General features: G+C 34.5%; 1 pseudogene; it reads right to left on the minus strand.

Moving 5' to 3' along the window:
- Nucleotides 1-7,722: 7,722 nt before the first annotated feature.
- LOC100439575 (zinc finger protein 300-like) overlaps nucleotides 7,723-21,192 on the minus strand; it is a 22,822-nt pseudogene continuing 9,352 nt past the window's right edge.

Consider the following 21,192-nt stretch of genomic DNA (forward strand, 5'->3'; position numbering starts at 1 on the left):
TTTCTTTTTTGAGATAAGGTCTTGATCTGTTGCCTAGGTTGGAGTGCAGTGGCAAGATCAAAGCTCACTGTAGCCTTTAACTCCTGGGCTCAAACAATGCTCCCACCTCAGTCTCCCGAATAGCTGGGACTATAGGCACATGCCCTCATGTCTGGCTGGCTAATTTTTGTATTTTTTATAGAGAAGTAGCTCCAGAAATCTGCACATGACCAAATCCTAAGCTGTGCAGGTTTACTGTGAAAATCCACAAGGCCAGGAAATAGAACATCTGTCAGCAGAAGAACAACTACCAGCTACATGGTCCAGCTAATTTTTGTATTTTTTTGTAAAGATGAGGTCTTGCTTTGTTGCCCAAGCTGCTCACAAACTCCTGGGCTCAAACAATCCTCTCACCTCAGCCTCCCACAGTGCTTGGATTACAGGTGTAAACCACCATGCCTGGCTTTCAGTTTCATTGATTAGAAAACTTATTGTTAAGTTATTGATTATCCTCAATTGTTCTATAGATTCAACAAAAACCCATTAACATTCCAACAGGACTTTTTTTTTTTTTTTAGAAACTGGCAAGTTCATTCTAAAATGTATATGAAAATGCAACAAGCCTTAGCAGAAGCAATCAGGAAGAACAAAGTTGTGAGATGTACCCTACCTGATTTCAAGACTTACCATAAAGCTACATTTATCAGCCTAGTATAGGCAAATATATTTTTCCATTCATATGAAGTTCTAGAACATGCATAATTAACTTATGATGAAAGAAATCAGAACAAAGAACAGTGATTGCTTCAAGAGTAAGGACAAACTAGATTAGGAAATTTCTGGTGTAATGGAAGTAGTCTATATTTTGATAAGAATGTGGGTTACACTAGTGTATGCATGTTTTAAAACTTATCAAACTGTAAACTTAAGACGTAGTAATTCATTTTGTGTTGTTTGCCACAACAAAGACAAAAAAATGAGGTGACAAATCAAAATGATTATGTGAAACAACAGAGATTTAAAGTCTTGTAAGAAAATTAAGTGTAAATGATGTAACTTACATAACATCCTTTAATTATACTCAATGTGTTCCTTCTATATTCTGGTCTTTGAGAAAAGGATTAAGTAACATAATCCCTTGTATTATCAATTAGAGTTTTAGAGTTTTAAAGCAATTGGATTATTTGTAAAACTTGCTTTAATATCTATATTTGTTGGATATTTTTATCTTTCTCTGTGGATTCTATCTTCAGATTTATAGTCTACATTCCATTGGTTTGTACCAGAGGTTTCGTTTCTTGTCCAGGTGTCTTGAATCATATACATTACAAAAAGAGACAATGGCTTTTACTGTCTTTTTAATTTTCAGATATCTAATCCATCCAATGATGGATTTACAATGTCACTGCAAAGGAAATCAGGTCAAGCAGCAGGTAACCCTTCCAGCCTTCTCCAAACAGCTTCCAAAGTCTGTTTTAATTTCATTTTAAATCAGTTATGGCAGTGCTTTGAGTACACCAATATGCTTGTTTGATCTTTCCTCTCCTTCCTTTAGGAAATCTCTTTTTGGTCACACTGGTACCCTTTACGTGTGCTGTTGCTCTTGCCTTTGCTGTGACTCATACTAGAAATAGCCAATGTTTTTACTCAGGGTTTGACAGGACGGTGAATATAACATCAACTTCCTCAGCAACTTAATTATCTTACATTGGAATCAGAGACTCACATCACCATGGAAACTCAGAATCACAGAACCATAGAATCTTTGCTGCTAAGAGCACCCACAGAGTACAATTTCTCTTCGTAACTTGAAGTTGTAAAGGATCCTTGCCTGAAAATGGAGACTGTTAACTCATTTTATCTCTTGATTAGAAATACAGAGGAATTTATTGTCACACAAAGGATAAGCATGCTGAAATTTGTTGACCACTGGTATTTAAAGTGAAATAATTATTATATGTTGCTGATTAATTTTTCCTTTTATCACTAGTAATTTTTTGCCATAAAGTCTATTTCATATGTATAATTATAGTAAAACTAGTTTTCTTTTGATTAGTGTCAGAATAATATATTATGTTTTCTCATACTTTCAAACTTTCTGTGTTATTTGGCATGTATTTGGTGTAAACATTATTTTAAAAATTCATTCTAAAAATCTTTGCCTTTTTCAACATTATTCACTTAGTGAAATTCTAATATATTTGGTTTGAAATCTACATTTTTAATGTTTGTTCTTTATTTCTTGGGCCTGTTGTGTGTTCCTTTTCTACCTTATTTGAATTGACTGGATTTTAAAAAATTAATTCCATTGTTCTCTATTGGCTTTTTAATTTTACATTCTACTGATTTTTAGTTATTTCTCTAGAAACTGTAATATCCATACTTGATCTACAAAACTCTAATAAAATTTAGTACTTTTATTATTGTTATTTTATACAAAAAATACTCATTTAGTTTCATCTACATCTTTACTCTTTGATTTTTATTTTTTCCTATATCTCAAAGTTTCTTTCTCAGGTCATTTTCCTTCTGCTTCAAGAGTTATTTTTTAAATATTAACTGACTTAGAATAAAAAACATATAATTAAATTGTACACTTTAATGAGTTTTGAAACATGTATATACTTGTGACATAATCACCACAATCAAGATAATAAACATATCCATAACCTCCCTTTATAATCCTTCTTTTCACTCTATCCCAAATGTATTCCCAGAAAGTCACTGATGTACTTTCTGTCACTATCAATGTTTGCATTTTCTGGAATTTCCATAAATGGAAGTGTACAGTACGTATTTTTGGCTTGTTTCTTTCACTTAGCATAATCATTTTTAGCTTCTTTGTTGTGTATCTATTTTGTTTATTTACCTGTTGATAAATATTTGGATTGTTTCCAATTTGGAGCTATTACAAATAAAGCTGCTGTGAAAACTGATATATGAGTCTTTTTGTAAGCATATGCATTTTTTCCTCTCAGGTAAACACCTAGGAGTGAAATGGTTAGGTGATATAGTAGAAAGATGCTTAGCTTCCTCTAAAATGCCAAACTGTTTAAAAAGTGATCATACTTCTCCTTTCCAACCACAATGTATGAGAGTTCCCTCTACCCTATAACAACAAAGAAGTGTGAGTGAGCTCTCTAAGCTCCCTCCTCCCCACTCCCTACTGGCAGTGGGGTCCAGCAAAATAGAGGGAGAAAAACATTCTACCTCAACTCAGTGGCAACAAGACAAATGCAAACCAGTTTCTTACATTCTCCAGGAAGATGTCAGTGAGACCAAGGCACAATATGAACTTCCACCTCATTCATCTTCAAAGAAGCAGTGTCAGTCAGTGCCCACTTTGCAAAAATGGTGTCATAAGGGCTCATAAGAAAACTGAAGATACATACACACTCAGTCCTCACATTGCATCTCATCAGAGGGAATACTTGCAAAAGAAAAACTAACTAGGATCCAGACTCTCATAAATATCTCCAAAATGTCCTGAATATTACAGTAAGTCACTCATACCAAGAACCGGAAAAATAACATGAATGAGAAGAGACAAGAAACAGAGACCAATACTGAGATAAACATAATGTTGGAATATTTATTTTTAACATAACTGTTTTTAAATCTAAGGATTTTTAAGTAGCCATCATAAAAGTGTTTCAAGAAGCAATTATGAATTCTCTTAAAACAAGTGCAAAAGTAGAAACAGCAAGGAAGTAAAATTCTTTTCTAAAGAACCAAATGGACATTATAGAACTGAAAAATAATTATGACCAAAATGAAAAATTAACTACATGGATTCAGTACTAGACTGGAGATGACAGAGGACAGAAACAGTGAACTTGGGGACAGATCAATAGAATTTACCCAATATGAACAAAACAGATAAAAAGTAGATTTAAAGGAATTAAAAAAGACAGGCATCTGGGAAAATAGTAAAGTAATTAGTATCATTAAAGTACCAGGAAAGGAGAAAGATACTGGATTAAACAACCATTCAAAGAAATATGGCTAGAAATTTCCCAAATTTGGTGAAAGACATAAACCTAAATATTCAAAATGTTGAGTGAACCCCAAGTAGGATAAACCTAAAGAAATCCATGCCAAGAAACATCATAACTAAAATTCTGAAAACTGCAAGAAAAATATCTTGAAAGTAGCCAGAGACAAATGACACATTACTTATAGGAGAGCACCAATTCTAATGACAGTAGATTCCTCATATGAAATCATGATGGTCAGAGGAAGAGGCCCATTTTCAGGTGTGAAAGAAAACTTTCTGCCTTAAATTTATTATCCAGCAAAAATATCATTTAGGAATGAAGAAAAATAAAGATACTCTCTGATAATGGAAAACTAAGAGAATTTGTTGTTAGCAAACCTACCCTTCAAGAATGGCTAAAGAAAATTACCTAAATAGAAAGGAAATTATTTTTTTAAATTTGGAACTTTAGAAAGAAAAGAACACTAGGATGGATAAAATAAGGTTAAATATAATAGGCTATAATACAGCTTATGAGTTTCTTAAATCATATTTGAAGGTTGAGGCTAAGACATAATCTTACATGGTGCAGAATACATGTAGACAAAATAAATAATTACATTTTTAAGGGGGAGGGTAAACAACTAAAAAGAAATAAGATTATATAATTCACTCTAGTAAAATGTCAATAGCAGTTTGTGAGAAGTTATGTATGTATATTATGATACCTAGAACAACCACTGAGAAAATGATACAAAGCTACATACTTAAAAACACTATAAACAAATCAAATTAGAATCCTAAAAATTTAATATATACAGAAGAATGAAGGAAAGCAGAAACAGGAACAAGAAACAAACAAAAAATAATAAAATGCAAAATTAGGCTTACCAAATCAATAATTACCTTAAATGAAAATGATCTAAATACACCAATTAAATGAGAGAGATTGACAGAGTGGGAAAAAATATGACCCCAAAATATACTGTCTACAGGAAACTCAATTCAAATAAAATATCGTAGGTAGGTTAAAAGTAAAAGGAAAAAAATTCCATGAAAACATTAGTCAAAGGGCAGAAAGAGGTGGCTATATTAATGAAGTAGACTTTAAGAAAGGAAAAAAAATCTAGAGACAAAGAAATGAATTACATAACATAAAGGAATAAATTCATTGGGAATATATAACAATATTAAATGTGTATGCACCAAACAACATTCTTAAAACACATGAGGTAAAAGCTGATAGAGGTGAAAGAAGAAATATAAACAGGATACAACTGACAAATTTAGAGCACTACACATAATAGTAGAATACACTTTTTTTCAAGAATTCATAGGACATTCACTCAAACGTCCATGAAACACCCACCAAGAAAGCCCATATCCTGGACACTAAAACAAACCACAGCAAATTTAAACAATTGAAATCCTGCAGAGTTTGTTTTCTAACCATAATAGGACCAAAGTAGAAATTAATAACAGACAAAATAAAGATCTCAAAATATTTTGATACTAAACAACACGTTTCTAAATAATTCATTGTCAAAAATAAATCTCAAAGACAATTAATAAAATACATAAAAATGAAAACACTCCATATCAAAATCTGTGGCATGCAGCTAAAGTAGTGCAGAGATGGAGGTTTTATACACTAAAAATTTGCTTTAGAAAAAAGGAAAAGTCTCAGCAGAATATTCTAAACACTTACCTCAAGAAACTAGAAAAAAATATAAAAATAACTCAAAGTATGAAAAAGAAAGTAAATGAGGTGAAGAGGGCCAGGCATGGTGGTTCACACCTGTAATCCCAGCATGTTGGGAGGCCAAGGTGGGTGAATCATCTGAGGTTAGGAGTTTGAGACCAGCCTGACCAACATGGCAAAACACCGTCTCTACTAAAAATACAAAAATTAGCCAGGTGTGATGGCATGGGCCTGTAATCCCAGCTACTCAGGAGGCTGAGGCAGGAGAACCACTTGAACCCAGGAGGAGGTGGAGGTTGCAAATGAGCCAAGATCATGCCACTGCACTCCAGCCTGGGTGACAGGGTGAGACTGAATCTCACACACACACAGAGAGGTGAAGAGGAAAAAACTAAAGAAAATTAATAAAACAAAAGATGAGTTCTCTAAAAATGTCAACAAACCTGATAAACATATAATTAGACAAAGATAAAAAGGGAGAAGATGCTAATAACCATTATCAGTACTAAAAGTGGGAATATCACCATAAATCCCAGTCATTAAAAGAGTGATAAAAGTATACAACAAAAAACTTCATGATCATAAATTTGATAACTTAGAAAAAACGAGCAAATTCTGCAAAATTGTTAATAATATTATCTCTTCTAGTACGTGAACATGGGAAATCTTTTATATGACTTTTCTTCTATTTCTTTCATCATTGTTTTATAGTTTTCAGTATACAGGTCTTCCAGCTTCTTGGTTAAATTTACCATTGTTATTTATTTGTTTTGTTGCTATTAATAAATGGAATAGTTAATTAATTACCTTTTTGGATAGTTCATTATAAGTGTACAGAAAGGCTACTGATTTTTGTGTATTGATTTTATATACTGAAACTTTACTGAATTTATCAGTTCTAACAGCTTTTTGGAGGCATCTTTTGGATATTCTGTGTATAAGATTATGTCAATACACAGGGATAGTTTAACTTCTTTCTTTTCCATTTGAATGCCTTTTATTTATTTATCTTGCCTAACTGCTGTGGCTAGGACTTGCAGTAATATGTTCAATAGTGGTAAAAGTAGGTATCCTTGTCTTGTCTCTGGTCTTAGAGGAAAAGCTTTCAACTCTTCACCATTGAATGTAATGCTAGCTATGGGTTTCTGTATATTGCCTTTTTTGTTTTGAAGTATATTCCCTCTATACCTAATCTGTTGAGAGTTTTTTAAATGATTAAAGGGTGTTGAACTTGTCAAATGTGTTCTCTGAATCTATTGAGGTGATCCTAGGGTTTTTTATCTTTCACTTTTCTGATACAGTATATCACCTTTATAGATAGGTGTATATTGAATCATACTTGCATTCCAAGAATAAATTTTACTTCTTCATGGTGAATAACTTTTTTGGCGTGTTGTTGAATTTGATTTGCTAGTATTTTATTGAGGATTTTTGCATCTATATTCATTTGGGGATATTGCCCTGTAGTTTTCTTATACTGTCCTTGTCTGGCTTTGGTATCAAGGTAATGCTAATCTCATAGAATAAATTTAGAAGTATACATTCTACTTTAATTTTTGGAAGAGTTTGAGAAGGATTGATATTGTTTCTTTTAAAAAAAAAGTCTTGTAGAATTCATCAGAGATGCCATCATGTCCTAGACTGATATGGTTTGGCTGTGTCCCTATCCAAATCTCATCTTGAATTATAGTTCCCATAATCCCCACGTGTCATGGGAGGGACCAAATTAGAGGTAACTGAATCAAGGGGGCAGTAACTCCTATGCTGTTCTTATGATAGTGAGTTCTCACAAGATCTGATGGTTTTATAAGGGGCTTTCCTACTTTTGCTTGGCCCTTCTCTATCATGCCACCATGTGAAGAAGGACATGTTTGCTTCCCCTTCCACCATGATTGTAAGTTTCCTGAGACCTCCCCAGCCATACAGAACTGTCAATCAATTAAACCTCTTTCTTTTATAAATTACCCAGTGTCAGATATTTCTTCATAGCAGCATTAGAACAGACTAATACATAGACTTTTCATTGATGGAAGACTTTTACTGATTCAGTCTCCTTATTTGTTATTGGTCTGTTCAGGCTTTCTATTTCTTAATGAGTCTGTCTTCATAGTTGTATGTGTCTAGGAAGTTATCCATTTCATCCAGATTATTCAATTTGTTGAAACATAGTTGTCCATAGTAATTTCGTATGATCTTTTGTATTTCCGTCCTCTCTGTTGTAATGTCTCCTCTTTTGCTTCTATTTGAACCTTCTTTTTTCTCAGTGAGTCTAGGTAAGGGTTTGTCTATTTTATTTTTTAAAAAAATTTCTTAGTTTTATTAATTTTTTCTGTTTTCCTAATCTCTTTATTTCTGTGCTGATCTTTAGTGTTTCCTTCCTTCTGATCACTTTAATTTGTTCTTCTTTTTTTAGTTCCTGGAGGTGTATCATCAAGTTATTTATTTGAGATCTATCATCTTTTTTGATATAAGCACTTATTGGTATAAGTTTCCCTCTTAGGACTGCTTCTGCCATATCCCATAAGTTTTAGGTTATCTGAAGATTTTTTTTCACATCCATTTTCATTTCTTCTGTGACCCATTGGTTGTTAGAAGCATGTTGCTTAATTTCTACATATTTGAGAATTTTCCCAGATTTCTTCTGTTTAGTATTAGGGCAATGCTAGCCTCATAGAATAAGTTTGAAGTACTGTTATTGATTTCTAGTAGTATGCCATTGTGATTGAAGAAGATACTTATTATGATTTCAATCTTCTTAAATTTGTTAAGACCTGTTTTGTGCCTAATGTATGATCTATCCTAGAAAATGTTGTGTGCACTTAAGAAACATGTGTATTTTATTGTTGGATGGATTGTTCTGTGTCTGTTAGGTTCATTTGGTCTAAAGTACAGTTTAAGTCCGATGTTTCCTTATTGATTTTCTGTCTAGATGACCTGTCTATTGTTAAAAGTGTAGTATTGAGGTCTTCTATTATTATTATATTGCAGTCTGTCTCTCTCTTCAAATCAATTAATAGTTCCTTTTTGTATTTAAGTGCTCTGATGTTTGGTGCCTATAAATTCACAATTGTTGTAGCCTCTTGATGAATTGACCCAATCATTATCATATAAAGACTTTGTCTCTTCTTTAAAATTTTAACTTAAAGTCTATTATTTTCTGACAAGAGAATAGCTACTTCTTCTCTCTTTTGATTCCGATTTGTGTGGAATATCTTTTTCTATTCCTTCACTTTCAATGTGTGCCCTTACTAGTAAAATGAGTATCTTGTAGGCAGCATATAGTTTGGTTATGTTTGTTACATCTATTCAGTCTATGTCTTTTGATTGGATAATTTAATTCATTTGCAAAAAAGGTAATTATTGATAGGTAAGGACCTTCTCTTGCCATTTTATAATTTATTTTCTGGTTGCTTAGTAGATTGTTTCTTTCTTCTTCTTGCTGTTTTCCATTGTGGTTTGATGGTTACCTTTGGTGGTATGCTTTTCGTACTTACTATGTTTTGTGCAACTACTATAGGTTTTTGGCTTTGGGGCTACTGTGAGGCTTTTAAAAATCTTATTCTTATAATAGTTATTTTAAGCTGATAACAACTTAACTTTAACTGTGTACAAAAATCTCTAGATTAATTTCCAAAACATCTTTTATGACATTGATGTCAAATTTTACATCTTTTTGTAATTCGTATTTCTTCACAACGTATTGTAGCTACAGTTTTAAAAATAGTTTTATCCTTTAACCCTCATAGCAGAGATAATATTGCTTTACTCACCACCCTTACAGTATCAGAGTATTCTGAATATTGATTATATTACTTATACCATTGAGGTCTTTTTACTTTTCTATGTTTTGTGTTATTCATTTACAGTCTTTTATTTCAGCTTAATGAAACAAAATCCCTTTAGCAGTTCCTTTAAGGCAAGCCGAGTGGTGATGAAATACTTTAGCTTCTGTTTGTTTGAGAAAGTTTTTATTTCTCCCTCATTTCTGAACAACAGCTTTGTTAGGTAAAGTATTCTTGATTAGTAGTTTTTTTCACCCTTCAGCACATTATATATAGTCTGACTCTCTTCCCTGACCTCCAGGCTTTCTGCTCAAAGATCTGCTGATAGCCATATTTGGACTCACTTGAGTCTACGGCCATGCCACCCTGAACGTGCCCAATCTCATCTCATCTCGGGAGACTCACTTGAATATGATGTAATTCTTACCTCTTGTTACCTTCAGAATACTTTGTCTTTGATTTTCGAAAATTTGAATATGATGTGTCCTGGTGAACTATTCTTTTGGTTGAATTTAATTGGAGGCCACTGTTGGTGTCTTATACCTGGATGCTGTTATTATTCTCCAAATTTTGAAAAATTTCAGCCATTATTTCCTTTTTTCTACATTCTCCTTCTGAAAATTATATTGTGTGAATATTCATTCTCTTGATGGTGTCTCATAATTCCCATAAGTCTTCATCATTGTTTGAAATTCTTTTCTTTTTGTTCCTCTGACTAAATAATTTCAAATGTCTTGTCTTTAAGCTCACTGATTCTTTCTTCTGCTTGATCATGTCTTCTGTTGAAGCTTTCTATTGAATTTCTCAGTTCAGTTATTGTAGTCATTATCGCCAGGATTTATATCTTTCAACTGTTTTTATTTCTTTGTTAAATTTATTTTGTTCATGAATTGTTTTCCAAATTCCATTAATATTTAGTTTGCTATCTGCATTTTCTTGTAGTTCTCTGAGCTTCTTTAAGAGGGTTATTCTAAATTTTTTATCAGTCATTTCATAGACCTCCATTTTTCAGGGTCTATTATTGAAGATGTATTAGTTTTAGTAGTGTAATATTTCCCTAATTTTAACATAATCCTTGTGTACTTGTAAGAGTGCCTGCATTTTTGAGGAAATAACCACCTCTTACAACCTTTGCAGTTGTTCTTTGGCAGTGATAAACTTTTAGAATTTAAGTCAGCCTGGGATTCTGGATGGCCCAGCTAACAGCAAACCTGGACAGGCAGACCTTGCCACAAAGTTCTCTAAGTGTGCTGGGCTGCTGTGTGTGCTGTGAGGTGAAGTGGAACTGCTCGATGTGCTCCATTGTCTGGTGGGACCACTGGCCAGACTCCAGTCAGGCAGAGCTGCTGTATGGGCTTTGCAGGTTGATTGAATAGAGTTTCAGGCTGTCTTTCCTGACTGGGTTGTAGTGCTGTTTAGAATCTGGAAGTGGGCAGGTCTACGAGCTGGGCTATAAGGTTGGGTGAGGTCTCTGGAATCACCACGTGACTGCTGGGGATTGGTGGAGCCATACACTCCATCCACAGATATTTGCAGTTCTGCACTTGCCTCCTGGCCTTGGGAGTGCTTAAGCGAGCTCTGGGGTTTAGTGGAGCCGCCATTAGGATGCTGGGTTTGGATGGGGTCAGCTACTCCCTTCCACAGACATTTGTGAACCTGCACTTGCCTCCCAGCATCAGAAATGCTCAAGCAGAGCCCCAGGTCCTGGTAGAGAAGCTAAGGACTGATGCCTGGAAAAGCTGTAGGACTGTGCATCCTTGTAGAGTAATGCTGTTGGCAATTTTCTGTGATGAAGCATCTCCATTGTCCAGAATGCAGAGCCATTGTCAAGACACTGGTCACTGTGAACCTCATCCCCACCCTTTGTTTCTAACTGACCCCAGGTGGTCTATCCCTGCTGATATCCTCAATGTTCTGTTTGGGGCAAGATAAGGTCTGGCATCCTGTAATGGGTCCCAGAATGGTAGGGAAGCAAAATATTCATCTTCAACTTTTTTTTCCCACTGTAGAAACCATAGGTCCTGGGGAATCTTCTTTGTGTGGTGTTGTGCCAAAGTGAGGGAGGAGTGACACCACTAAAGTGAAACCATTCTTCTTTTTTTTTTCTGAGACAAAGTTTCACTCTTGTTGCCCAGGCTGGAGTGCAATGGCACAATCTCGGTTCACTGCAACCTCTGCCTTCCGGGTTCAAGCGGTTCTCCTGCCTCAGCCTCCCAAGTAGCTGGGATTACAGGCACCTGCCATCAGACCTGGCTAATTTTGTATTTTTAGCAGAGACGGGGTTTCTCCATGTTGGCCAGGCTGGTCTCGAACTCCCGACCTCAGGTGATCCGCCCACCTCGGCCTCCCAGTGTTGAGATTACAGGTGTGAGCCACCATGCCCGGCTGAAACCATTCTTTTTAACCTTCAGATTTTTTCAGTTCTGCAATCCAAGGGGTACCTCAAACTTACTCCTTTGCTCTGGGATATTCACAAAAATATGCTTGTCTGTGGATAGTTGCTACTTGATTTCTGTGAGGGAGATCAGAGCCAGAGAATTTCTATTCTGTCATCTTGCTGACCTCACTCCAGGAGAAAATTACCACTACATACAACAAATTGGATGAATCTCCAGGGAATAATGCTGAGTAAGAAAAGCTGTACTCAAAGGTCACATACCATATGATTCCATTTATAGTACATTCTTTAAATGACAAAATTGCAGAAATGATTAGTGGTCACTAGGGATCAGGTGCTGAGGGACAGATAAGAGTGAGTGTGGCTATGAAAGGGCTATATGAGGGATCCTTGTGGTGATGGAACCGATCTGTAACTTGGCTAGCAATATCAGGATCCTACTTTTGTTTTTGCAAACTGCTACCATGGTGGGAAATTGTGTATGGTGGGAGAGCTAATGACATCCCAATTCATTTTGGTATTGGATGTTTGAGTTTTCCATTTGCTTGTTGCTAATATATAACCATATAATTGTTTTTTATAACAAACTTTGGATCCTATATTATGAAACTATCTTACTAGTTCTAGAACTTTCTTGTAGGTTCTTTAGAATTTCTGGTTACATTATCAGTCTCTCCATCACTGCCTTTCACCTCAGATAGGGCCTGATTGATGTCATTTGTATTTCTCAGAACAGGTTCTTTTCAGGGGTAGACCAGAACAGTGAGACATTCACTCCTGAAAGACTTTCTCTTGAAAGATAACTAGAATACTTAGCCCATCCTCCCTCCCCCTTGTTTGTCTAAATTCTACATAGATACGAACCTTAGTGATAGGTTTTCCCCCTCATGTCTGTTGAATAGTTTCACCAACTGGAAATTACTTATGTGTCATCCTTACCTGGCATGGGATATTTATAAATGAGTGTCTCTTTCTACAAGAAAAATTTTACATATACCTTTAGGAGTGCATGGCAAGTCCCTTCCCTCAAATACAATTTCTAGATATTGGCATTTTCAAATGCAGACTTTCTTGATGTCCTCTATAGTGAAGAACTGCATAACCAAAATTATACTAGGCTAACATTAACAATCTTACACATATATATGATTCTTGTTATATAGTATAATCAGGAGCACATAACTTCAAAAGAGATGTACATGCAATTTGTCTGTTATGCTAATCATTCATTTCTCAATTGAAAAACTTCTATATGCCATAGTGAAAATGCCCATCATTTACGTACTGACTTCTCTGTTATCTTTGATAAAGAATTAAATACATTAGGAACATGAGTACACTTGTAAAATTTTATCAAAGATGTAGTCCCCAAAATCATCAAATCCATTGGTTGTTGCACTATCTATTAAGGCTTGAACTGACCCTGAAGGCTTTTCTGTGTTCAGACCATTCTTATGAGACATTCTTATGATTTCATTAGTGTAGCAATTCTCTGATGTACAGTGAGTTGGGACTTCTGGATGAAGGCCTTCTCACATACAGTACATCGATAGGGTTTCTCTCCAGTATGAATTATCTGATGTACAACAAGGTCTGACTTCTGAGAAAAGGTCTTTCCACATTCAGCACATATGTAAGGTTTCTCTCCTGTAGGAATTCACCAATGCCCTGGGAGGTGAGACTTCTGAGAAAAGGCTTTCCCACATTCAGAACATACATAAGGTTTTTCTCTCATGTGAATTCTCTGAAGTCCAATGAGATGTGACTGCTGACAGAAGGATTTTCTACATTTGGTACATTTATAGGGTTTCTCTCCAGTGTGGGTTCTCTGATGTATGATGAGTTGTGACTTGCAGGAGATGTTTTCCCACATTCTGTACATTCATACGGTTTCTCCCCAGTATGAATTATCTGATGTATAATGAGTTCTGACTTCCTGCTGAAGGCTTCCTCACACTGAGCACATTTGTAGGTTTTCTCACCAGTGTGAATTCTTTTATGTATAAAACAGAATGCTTTCCCACATTCAGTACACTTATATGGCTTCTCTCCAGTATGAGCTCTGTGATGTATAATCAGCTGTGACTCTGGGAAAAGGCTTTCCCACACTCTCTACATTCATAGGGCTTTTCCCCAGTATGTATTCTCTGATGTATAATGAGGGGTGATTTTTGGTAGAAGGCTTTCCCACATTCACTACATTCATATGGTTTTTCCCCAGAGTGAACTCTCTGATGTATAATGAGGGATGATTTTTGAGAAAAGCCTTTTCCACATTCAGAACAATCATAAGGTTCCTCCCCAGTATGAGTTCTCTGATATGCAATAAGGTGTGACTTCTCACTGAAGGCTTTTCCACATGCACCACAATCATAAGGTTTCTCTCCAGTATGAATTCTTTGATGTATAATAATCTGTGGCTTCTTGAGAAAGGATTTTCCACATTCAACACATACACAGGTCTTCTCCCCAGTTTCAACATTCACATAATGAATAAGAGATTGTTTATTGCTAAGAATCTTTCCACACTGAGTAGCTTCACAGTGTATCATTCCATTATGAATTTTTTCATGCTTAGAATAGCAAGAACTGTAGCTAGGTGTTTTCCCACATCTAAAATTTTCATCAATGTTTTTTCTTGCAAAATTCCTATTATAATTCACTAGGTTAATATTTGGTTTCAAGGTCTTTTCAAATGAATCACACTTACACAGTCTTTGTTTTGAAGTATCTAGGTCTGTGCAGTCATGAAATATTTTTTCAAATATATTATATGGATGACCTGACTCTTCAGATATTCTTTTGTTGTTGATGACTACGACTTGCCTGACAAATTTGTCTCAGTTTTCCTGATCTCTCTCCAGCTGGTCATCACCTTGCCAGACTTTTAAAATGGAGTACAATGAACGATCCCCTGTAATACTTTCCAGTGTCACCTTATGGAAGAAAACATCTCTAAATATATCCAGTTGAGGGGTGTCAAGTCTACTCTCTCTGTCTGAAAAAATAAAAAAAAAAACAGATATAATAAAGATTTAGTCCTCTACTCAGAAAACAAATATAATATGAAATAAAATGATTTTTAAAACAACCAAATCAGAGCAATGAAAAATTAGAAAGGCCACAAATTATAAAATGTTTATTAATCAAAAACTGTTATTTCATTGGGTAAGAAAGTAAAGTTATGGCATTCTTTCCTAGGTTGTCTGCAACTCTCACTCGTAGTTCATGTGGCATTAAAAACAGAGGTGAGAAACCCAGTTTGACACTACAGTAGAGTGGCTAAATATTTAACAAGGAGAAACTGGAAGCAACAGAGTCATTAAAAAACTGAAATAATAGGTTGGACATGTCAACTGAAATTCCAGCACGTTGGGAGGCAGAGGCAGGAGGATCATTTGAGCTACAAGTTTGGGACCAGCCTGGGCAACATAGTGAGACCTGTTTCTTTGTAAACAAAAAAACAACAAACAAAAAACAAATCTGAAATAACGAACTCTTCATATATCCTCACCAGGTTGCCAAAGCGTTTGTGCAAGGAGACCCTAGAGAGCCAAGCAGTGATTGAAAATCTAGAAAGACTTGCAAGCTTGCTATACCTTTGAAGTGTTCTAACCCATGCACAATTTAGGTGTCAATGTGTGGAAGCTTTACTGGCTTTTGATGTCTAATATAGCCTCTGCCCAAATCACTAGTTCATCTCTATTTTATGCAAGGGCAGGGGAGTCCACTGGGGGCTAGGACTTTAAAAATAAAATAAATATATAAAAAAATAAGCAGAGACATGAGCAATAGCACACCATGGGGAAAAGAGATGTCACAGTTTGAGTCTCAATAAATTATCTGTAAAATAAAACCTCCACTGTCAGAAGAACAAGAGGAGTCCAGAATACTACAACAAATTATCTCCAATGTACAGTTTTCAACCTAAAGTTACTAGACATGTAAAGAAGCAGAAAACTGTAACCCATACTCAGGAAGAAAATCAATAGAAATGCTCCAAGTGTGCACAGATGTTGGATTTAGCAAAGACTTCAAAGAAGCTGCTGTAAATATATTAAAATAACTAAAGAAAACCATACTAAAGGATTAGTAAAGAACTACTTTCAAAGAAGGAAAAAGTATATAACAATAAAAAGTGGTAGTAAACAAAATTTTAAGAGCAATGGAACTGGTCTATATTATGATTGTGATGGTAGCTAAATGAATCTATGCCACTGTCAAAATTTAAAGAAAGAGTACACTTCATTTTATGTAAACTTAAAAACAAATTTAAAGATAAAAGAACCAAATGGAAATTCTAAGGTTAAAATGAAAATTCCACCAGATGAGCTCCTCGGTAGATTTGAAAAAGTAGATGAGAAAATCAGAATCAGTAAGCTTGAAGACCACTAGAAATTATCCAATCCAAAGGGCAAAATGAAAAAAAAATTAAGAAAAATAAGCAGAACATCAGAGATCTGTGAAACAATATTAAGCATTTCAGCACATGTGTAATTTGAGTGACAGTAAGGTAGGAAAGAGGTGGAAAACGTATTTGAAAAAATGTCTGAGATATTACCAAATTGGCTAGAAAACACTAACTTACAGATCCAAGAAACTGAATAAACCACAGGTAGGATACCTAGACACATAACAATTAAGCTACTGAAAAATAAAGACAAAGAAAATCTTGAAAGCAGCAAGAGGAAAATAACACCTCATACATAGGAGAATAATAGAATTGTCAGTTGACTTTTTTCTTTTTATTATTATTATTTTTTTTTTGAGATGGAGTCTTGCTCTGTTGCCCAGGCTAGAATGCAGTGGCATGATCTTGCCTCACTGGAACCTGTGCCTCCTGGTTTCAAGTGATTCTCCTGCCTCAGCCTCCTGAGTAGCTGGGATTACACATGCCTGCCACTGTGCCTGGCTAATTTTTGTATTTTTAGCAGAGATGGGGTTTCACCATCTTAGCCAGGCTGGTCTCAAACTCCTGACCTTGTGATCCACCCGCCTTGGCCTCCCAAAGTGCTGAGATTACAGGCATGAGCCACCGTGCCCGGCCTGTCAGTTGATTTTTCAAGAACAAAAAATGGAGGCCAGAAAACATTGGAATAACATATTAAAAGTGTCGAAGGAAAACAACTTGTCAACCAAGAATTCTATATTCAATGAAAATCTCCCTTAAAAATGATGGCAAAATGAAGTCATTTCAGATAAACAAAAACATGTTGCTAGCAGAACAGATCTACCATCTAGCCGAATATCAATGGTATCTCAAATACACAGGATGTTACATTTTTTTAAATATGCAGGTCTACAGTTTGAATGCCCCTCACAGTTCATGTGTTGGAAACTTAATTCCCAATGCAACAGTGTTGAGAGTTGGGACCTTCAAGAGGTGATTATGTCATGAGAGCTCTGCCCTCATGAATGCTTTAATGTTGTTGTCACAGGAGTGGGTTAGTTTTCGTGAGAGGCGGTTCATGATAACAGTATGAGTTTGGCTCCCTTCCTTTTACTCTGATACATTCTGTTGCTGTTCTGCCTTCTGCCATGCAGCATGAAGGCTCTCACCCAGATGTCAGAGCCATGTTCCTGGAATTCCCAGGCTCCAGAATCATGAGCCAAATACATTTCTGTTCATTGTAAATTTCCCAGTCTGTTATAACAGCAGAAAATGGACTAACACAGTAGGTAAACTGAATGTAAACACTTTTTTCTCTTTTCTTCTAATTTTGTTAAAAGACTTTCAAAAGCAAATATAACACTGTATTGTTGAATTTATGACATACATATGAACACAAAGGACAAAGGAGTACAGGATGGTCAAGAGGGGTAGGGAATGGAGCTATGCTAGTGCAAAATTTCTATATTTTTTCCAAGAAAAAAAAAGCAGCATTAACTTGAAGTAGGTTGTAAGAGGCTAAATATCATATTGTAATCCCCAGAAAAACATTCTCCTCACACACACAAAAACGAAAGACATTTCCAGATAAACACAGAACTACAGCTAAAAATTTAACAGAGGAATTAATATACTAAAAAGTAGTTCTGTAATATAAAAGAAAACAATAAAAGAAAAAGAGGCCAAAAATCAAATTAAACCAGTAGTACAATGGAAAGGACAAATCAAATCAAATCAATAATGAAATTAACTGGGAATGCAATAATACTCCAATCAAAAGACAGAAATTGTAGACTGGATAAAACGGTAAGAACCAACTATATGTTGTCTAAAACACATTCACTTTAAAAGCTTGAAAATGAAAGGATAGGAAAAGTTATCACACAAATTGTGTTTTAGAGTTGGAGTAGCTGTGTTAGTATCACAAAATATACACTTTAAGACAACAAATATTATTAGAATGAAAGGTACATTTCAAATGATGCTGCCAAAGGATTACTACGGCAAAAAGATGTAACAATGATAAATGTATATCGCCTATAGAAAGAGCCCCACAATACATAAAACTGACAAAAATAAAAGAAAAAATAAGACAAATTAACAATTACAGCTAGTAATTTTAATACTCCTCTTAACAATTATTTATTTTAAAAGTAGACAAATAAAACACCAATAAGTACCAACCAATCTGATCTAATCAACATCTATAAACACCCATCTAATAACAAAATACACTTTCACTTCAAGGACACATGGATATTCATCAGAATAGACTGTATTCTTGACCTGAAAACAAATTGCAATAATTTTATAAGACTGGAAATCATTCAGAGTATATTAACCAACCATAATGGAATTAATTAGAAATAAATAATAAAAAGATATCTCAGAAGTCCCCCCAAATATTAGGAAATTAAACACACTTATAAAATAACCTATGTGTCAATGAGAAAGTCAAAAGAGGAATTAGAAAGTAACTTGAATTTAATTAATATGAGAACACAAAATGTCAAAATTTGTGAGATAAAACTAAAGCAGTGCTTAGAGAAAAAATATATAGATACAGGTAGTACTTACTTTGCAGAATTCTGACATGCAGGAATTTCAGTTACCACAGGTTAGCTAAATAATGCCAGTCTGCCAGCAATACAGTTCAAACTTCAATATAGTATCTGTGAATAATGGCATGGAGTACAAACTATACTGCTAGCTCTTCAGTCTACAAATCATTATATATGTACAGATACACATCATGATCAGTGACCAGTCATTTCACTTATTTCAAAGTCTGTCGATGATTATTAGTTGCACATCTGTCATCCAGTATGCTCACAGAGAGCAAAGTGTGTAGTTTATGTTCCCTGCTTGTCTCCCAGTGATAAGCCCACATGAAATTTTACAAAAACTGATAATTAGAACAGTGAACTGGACAACAAAGACAAAAATTCAGCAAGAAAACAACATTAACAATACTGTTTTTGAGTAGAAGATGGCTGACTGTGGAAATGTCGACACTGCTGCCCTTCAAGAGACTTTAGATACAAAGCTAGAGGAATTGAGTAAAAGCAAACTTATTGACTTACTATAAATATAAAAAGTGGTTGGATGACAAGGACAAAGGTAGTCCAAAGAAAGTGATGTCGCAAAAAAAAATCTTCACATAAACTCCTGGACATATTTCACAATATTGTAAGCACAAAGGATAAAATATTGGAATGGATCCAAACTTAGAAAGGATTATGACAATTCACCTAGGTATAGAAAACATGCTCATTCCATATCATAAGTTATACAAGAAGATGGCAAACACTGTTAAAACTACTCTTCACAAGTTTTTTGGGGAAAAAAAAACACATTCAAAATGCTGCCAATGTTTTAAATTTCAGGGTAATAAATAAATATTAGTTTTACTGTGTTTTCATTTCCTATATGTTTATAACAAACAATAAAACAGCTTTTAAAGTTTTGGAAAAAATTCTTAATGGTCACAAAACCATTGTAATTTTTCCCACTGATTATGAAGATGACTTTGCAAAGTTTCAGCTTCAGTAGTCATTTTTATGGTTCCCCATTACCACACAAAACGAGGACTACCTCTATTTAAATGCTTATATTAGCCAACAAAAAGGTTTCTAATCATTGATTAAGCTTTGAACTTAAAAAGCTAGGGGAAAAAAAAGAGCAAATTAAACCAAAAATAAGTAGAAAGGAAAAAACATCAAGATCAGAATGGAAATCAATGAAATAAAAAACAGACAAACAATAGATAAAAATCAGTGAAATCAAAACCTAATTATTTTTAAAAATTAATGAAATTGATATATTTTAGCTACTGGTGAAGAAAAAGAGAGAAGACATAAAGTAGCAATATCAAGGATTAAAGACATCTAATGATGCTACAAACACAAATGACCAATAAAAGAATATTATGAAAAAGTTTATGTCAATGACTTTGACAATTTAGATGAAATTTTAAAATTCCTTGAAAGACACAAATTACCAAAGCTGATTCAAGAAAAAGTAGATAATCTGAATAGATTTATATCAAGGAAAGAAACTTAGTAAATAAAAATCTTCCCAAGAACAAAAGTCCAGACTTAGACTAGTAAACTCTATCACTGTAATAAGGTATAACATGAGTATAACAGCTTTTCTGGGTTCTATGAGTCCTTCTAGCAAATCATCAAACCAATGGTGGTCTTGCAGACCCCCTACACAACTAGCAAAGAAATCCAGCAACATACAAAAATAATTATATACCATGACCAAGTGAGATTTGTCTAGGAATATAAAGTTAGTTTACTATCCCCCAATTAATTACAAATCAATAAAACACTATATAAATAGAGCATCTTAATAAAAGCAGAAAATGCATTTGTCAGAATCCAACACATTTTCATGATAAAAGCACTCAACAAACCAGGAGTAGAAGAAAACTTCCTCAAACTGATAAAGGGCATCTAGGAAGAACCTACAGCTAGTATCATACTTAATGGTGAAACACTAGTTGTTTCCCCATATGATTAAGAACAAGGCAAGGATGTCCATTTTCGCTATTCTATTTAACATTGTACTGGAGGTTCTAACCAAGAAAAAAATTAAAAAGCATCCAATATGGACAGAAATATTTTACTGTCTTTATCTGTAGATGACAAAATCTTTATACAGAAAATCCTAAGGAATCAACTAAGAAACAATTAGAACTAATAAGTGAGTTTAGTAAGGTTCAAGATACCAGACCAATATACAAAAATCAACTGTATTTCCATATTCTTGCCATGAGCAATCTGAAAATGAAATTAAGGAAACAATTCCATTTACAATAACATCAAATAGAATAACACAACTTATTCTCCGAAAACTATAAAACATTATTGGAGGAACTAAAGTTCTAAATAAATGGCAAGACATCTTGCATTCATGGGTCAAAAGACTTAATATTGAGATGGTAAAACTCCTCAAACA

The sequence above is a fragment of the Pongo abelii genome, chromosome 4 (genome assembly GCF_028885655.2).
Source record: "Pongo abelii isolate AG06213 chromosome 4, NHGRI_mPonAbe1-v2.0_pri, whole genome shotgun sequence".
NCBI lineage: Eukaryota > Metazoa > Chordata > Mammalia > Primates > Hominidae > Pongo > Pongo abelii.